The sequence below is a fragment of the Megalobrama amblycephala genome, linkage group LG22 (genome assembly GCF_018812025.1).
Source record: "Megalobrama amblycephala isolate DHTTF-2021 linkage group LG22, ASM1881202v1, whole genome shotgun sequence".
In the NCBI taxonomy this organism is placed as follows: Eukaryota; Metazoa; Chordata; class Actinopteri; order Cypriniformes; family Xenocyprididae; genus Megalobrama; species Megalobrama amblycephala.
Window position 1 is genome coordinate 7,323,559 of NC_063065.1, and position 6,018 is coordinate 7,329,576.

Genomic DNA, 6,018 nt, shown 5'->3' on the forward strand with positions numbered 1-6,018 from the left:
CATCATCCGTCCATCCATCCTCATCCTCATCCTCATCATCATCATCATCCGTCCGTCCATCCATCCATCCATCTATCCATCTATCTATCTATCTATCTATCTATCTATCTGTCCGTCCATCCATCCATCCATCCATCCATCCATCCATCCATCCATCCATCCATCCTCTGTCCGTCCGTCCGTCTGTCCGTCTGTCCGTCTGTCCGTCCATCCGTCTGTCTATCTATCATCTATCTAGCAATCTATCATCATCCGTCCATCCATCCTCATCATCATCATCATCATCATCATTCGTCCATCTATCTATCTATCTATCTATCTGTCTGTCTGTCTGTCCGTCCGTCCGTCCGTCCGTCCGTCCGTCCATCCATCCATCCATCCATCCATCTATCTATCATCTATCATCATCATCAAGATGGCGCCGCGCATGGCAGCCACAGTGCTTAGCTCTTCAGTGTTTGTTCTGTTTTTGTTAGTTTTTCCTGTTTTCTGTTTTTCAAACACCATCAGGTTTACCAGGGATGAACTGCTGAACATTCGGCAGTTCACACCACAAAATCTTTTACCGGATTTCGATTATTCAGACGTTTTGTTGAATGTTGTAGTCGGCGGAGCGGCAGCGCTGTTTAGACGCTTCAGGACGCGCAGACGGGGAAAGCGCGCCGGCGCCCTCGTGAAGCTCAGACAGCGCGGATTAAGAACGCCGCTGCCTAGCATCCATCTGGCGAATCTCCGCTCTCTGCCCAACAAAACGGACGAACTCCTTCTGCTCTCCCGGACAAATAAGGATTTCTCGAACTCGGCTGCTCTGTGCTTCACGGAAACCTGGCTGAACGACGCCATTCCGGACAGCGTGTTATGTCTGCCGGGCTTTCAGCTGTTTAGATCAGATCGCGACGCAGAATCAACGGGGAAATCGCGCGGCGGCGGGACGTGCTTTTACATCAACGAAAGGTGGTGTTCAGATGTAACGGTGTTAAAGAAGATGTGCTGTCCAGATCTTGAAACACTCTTCATTAACTGCAAACCGTTCTATTCGCCGCGGGAGTTTTGCTCGTTCATTCTGGTGAGCGTCTACATTCCTCCGCAAGCGCACGTGAGCTCGGCTTTACAGTTACTCGCTGATATGATCACAGAGAGCGAGCAACAACACCCGGACTCTGTTCTTATCATTCTCGGGGACTTTAATAAAGCGATTCTCTCACGTGAACTGCCCAAATACAGACAGCATGTTACTTGTCCCACCAGAGACAGTAATATACTCGACCATTGTTACACAGCAATAAAGGATGCATATCACTCTGTCCCACGGGCAGCTTTGGGGCTCTCTGATCACTGTTTAGTTCATCTCATACCAACCTACAGGCAGAAACTGAAATCAGCTAAACCTGTAGCAAAGACTGTAAAGAGATGGACCACCGAAACAGAGCGGGCTTTACAAGCCTGTTTCGAATGGACTGATTGGAGTGTTTTTGAAGTTGCTGCCACCGATCTGGACGAGCTCACAGAGACTGTTACATCATATATCAGTTTCTGTGAGGATCTGTGCATTCCTACAAAGACTCATTTATCTTACAACAATGACAAACCCTGGTTCACTGCAAAACTCAGCCAGCTCCGTCAGGCCAAAGAAGATGCTCGCAGAAAAGGGGACAGAGTCTTGTACAAACAGGCCAAATACACACTGGAAAAGGAGATCAGAGTGGCAAAGAGGAATTATTCTGATAAACTTCGGAATCAGTTCTCTTCTAATGACACAGCTTCAGTGTGGAAAGGTCTGAAAGACATCACCAATTACAAGCCACCATCCCCCAGCTCTGTGGAGAATCAACGACTGGCAGACGATCTGAATGCGTTTTATTGCAGGTTTGAAAAATCACCATTCACACCTCCATCAACCCCACTCTCCCCACACCTGCAATTCAGTTCAGTGAAGATGACGTGCGCCAGGTCTTCAGAAAGAACAAGAGAAGAAAGGCACCAGGCCCAGACAGCGTTTCACCAGCCTGTCTGAAAACCTGCGCTGACCAGCTGGCCCCCATCTTCACACAGATCTTCAACAGATCACTGGAGCTGTGCGAAGTCCCCTCATGCTTCAAACGCTCCACCATCATCCCCGTCCCAAAGAAACCCAAAATTACTGGACTAAATGACTACAGACCTGTGGCTCTAACGTCTGTGGCCATGAAGTCATTTGAAAGACTGGTTCTGGCTTTTCTGAAGGACATCACTGGACCCTTACTGGACCCCCTGCAGTTTGCTTACCGAGCAAACAGGTCTGTGGATGATGCAGTCAATATGGGACTGCATTATGTTCTCCAGCATCTGGACAGACCAGGGTCTTATGTGAGGATCCTGTTTGTGGACTTCAGCTCTGCTTTTAACACCATTGTCCCATCACTCCTCCAGCCTAAACTAACTCAGCTCTCCGTGCCCACCTCTGTCTGTCAGTGGATCACCAGCTTCCTGACAGACAGGCAGCAGCTAGTGAGGCTGGGGAAATTCTCATCCAGCACCCTCACCATCAGCACCGGCGCCCCTCAGGGCTGTGTCCTCTCCCCACTGCTCTTCTCCCTCTACACCAACGACTGCACCTCTAAAGACCCCTCTGTCAAGCTCCTGAAGTTTGCGGATGACACCACACTGATCGGCCTCATCCAGGACGGTGACGAGTCTGCTTACAGACTGGAGGTTGAACAGCTGGCTTTCTGGTGCAGTCTTAACAACCTGGAGCTCAACACGCTCAAGACAGTGGAGATGATCGTGGACTTCAGGAAAAACCCACCTGCTCTCCCCCCACTCACCATCATGAACAGCACTGTGACTGCAGTGGAGTCATTCAGGTTTCTGGGCACCACCATCTCCCAGGACCTGAAGTGGGACAACCACATCGAGTCCATTGTGAAAAAGGCCCAGCAGAGGTTGTACTTCCTTCGCCAGCTGAGGAAGTTCAACCTACCACAGGAGCTGCTGAAACAGTTCTACTCTGCCATCATTGAATCCATCCTCTGCACTTCAATTATCGTCTGGTTCAGCTCAGCTACCAAATCTGACCTCAGAAGACTACAGAGGGTAGTCCGGTCTGCTGAGCGAATCATTGGCACAACCCTCCCCACTCTCCAAGAACTGTACTTATCCAGAGTGAGAAAAAGGGCAAAGAAGATCACTCTGGACCCCTCACATCCAGCACACTCCCTCTTTGAACTGTTGCCATCCGGTCGACGCTACAGAGCCCTGAGCACCAGAACGACCAGACACAGGAACAGTTTCTTCCCTCAAGCAATCCATCTCATGAACACTTGACAAACACGGAACACACAACACTATTACATATTATTTACTTAAAACACTTATTTATATCTCAATTTGCACACATAATTGTACATACAATTGTCTATAATATATATTGTCTTTTGCATTTTTTGCACTTTGTCTATCTTGTAAATTTGTATATTATTATTTTATTCTTTTTATTATGTGTTTTGTCTTGTCGCTGTTACTCTGTTGCACTGTGGAGCTTCTGTCACTAAAACAAATTCCTAGTATGTGTAAACAACATACCTGGCAATAAAGCTCTTTCTGATTCTGATTCTGATTCTGATCTATCTATCTATCTGTTTGTCCATCCATCCATCCATCATCCATCCTCCGTCCGTCCGTCCGTCTGTCTGTCTATCATCTATCTAGCAATCTATCATCATCCGTCCATCCATCCTCATCATCATCATCATCATCATCCGTCCATCCATCCATCCATCCATCCATCCATCTATCTATCTATCTATCTATCTATCTATCTGTTTGTCCATCCATCCATCCATCCATCCATCCTCCGTCCGTCCGTCCGTCTGTCTATGTATCATCTATCTAGCAATCTATCATCATCCGTCCATCCATCCTCATCATCATCATCCGTCCATCCATCCATCCATCCATCCATCCATCCATCCATCCATCTATCTATCTATCCGTCCGTCCATCCATCCATCCATCCATCCATCCATCCATCCATCCTCCGTCCGTCCATCTGTCCATCCGTCCGTCCGTCTGTCTATCTATCATCTATCTAGCAATCTATCATCATCCGTCCATCCATCTTCTTCATCATCATCATCATCATCCATCCATCCATCCATCCATCCATCCATCCATCTATCTAAACTTTTAAATGGACAGTTCACCCAAAAATTTCAATTCTGTGCATCATTTACTCATCCTCATGTTGTTCCAAACCACCTGTTTGTATTTTTTTTTGTTTGGGAAAAAGCCTGTTAATTGATTGATTGATTGATTGATTTTATCTATACAATAATAGTCAATGCAGTTCAATGTAATTTTGAACCACATGGATTTTCATTATATTGACAAAAACATTATAGCATTCTCTTTGTGTGTTCCACAGAAAAAGTCATACAGGTTTGCAACTTCATGAAGGTGATTAAATGAGTGGGTGGATCTCTTCATCAAGCCAACATTCAGACCTTTTATAGTTACTGTTGATGATTTTTCTTATTATTATTATACAGAAAATGCAAATATATATATTTTTCATATTAATCCTATTTTAATTTGTATATGCCATTCATTCTTCAGTTAATTTCATTTTTGTATATCTAAGTGTCTGAGGAAATGGAATTTCCCTGTACAGTGCAACCTGTTTTTCTGTGCACCTGACGATGAAGAACTTGACGTGACGTGACATGAAATTACTGTGTACTGTAACTGACTTTCAGCCTCTCAAACCTTCAAGGCATTTCATATTTCAAGTGCTTTTCATACTGTTACACTTATAAACTGCACTGACCTATAAAGTCTCTTGCGAAGTAACAGTGGTTAACCTCAAACAAGTTGTTACATGTGTTACACTGCATGGTCACAGACATTTGTACCGACAGTTGCTGATAACACATTCATTTGCATCATCAGATATAAAGGTGTTAAAACTATGGTGGAGTAAGCATATCAGGAAACACATTCCAGCAAATATTTGACATTATTATGAATGTTCACATTCTTGGTGTACAGAATACAAAACAATGGCTCACGGGTCCTCATCACTCTCAAAATGGCTTCTGTCCTGTTTTAACCAAGAAGCCCCCTAAAGCACAAGGCAGACAGATTTGCCATGAATATAATATAATATAATATAATCCCATGGGTTTCAGCTTTCATGGAGCAAAAGACCTAAAGGCCCAAATGCTTATTAAATAATTCAAGATTTAATAATATTCAGCCTTGTGTCTTTCTGACAAGTCTAAAGTCTGAAATCAGAAGTGATCTTTGTTCTAATGATTTATAAGATATATTTATATATTTATTATAGATAAATTGGCAACTGTTCGGTTGAGTTTAGCAATTTCAGGATATATATATATATATATATATATATATATATATATATATATATGAAGACTTCAGATGCAAAAGCCTCTGAGTGCCATCTTAAATTTTCTTCTAAAATGAAAATTTTATCAAGCTTGTATGTTTAGGCTCGGTAATTTCACTTTAATGGCAATTAATAGGTCCTTTTCATTGCCATTAAAGTGAAATAACTGAACATAAACATACAAGCTTGATAAAAATACTAATTTTAGAAGAAATGGCACTTAGATGAAGTCTTCACACACACACACACACACACACACACACACACATACATATATATATATATATATATATATATATATATATATATATATATATATATATATGTAAATGCTAAACTCATCCGAATATAGATATATGTGCTTTCAGATATATGTGCTTAACAGTAATGTATATATATATATATATATGTGTGTGTGTGTGTGTGTGTGTGTGTGTGTATATATATATATATATATACATCACTGTTAAGCACATATATCTGAAAGTTAAATTTATTATTTAAAAACATATATGGAATATCACAATAGCAACTATAAATTTAGATTGAATGATTCTACTCAATTGCATATTATAGTGATTAATAAAGACTGTCAAATGACAAAAAAAAAAAAACTTAAAATTTTAGGATTT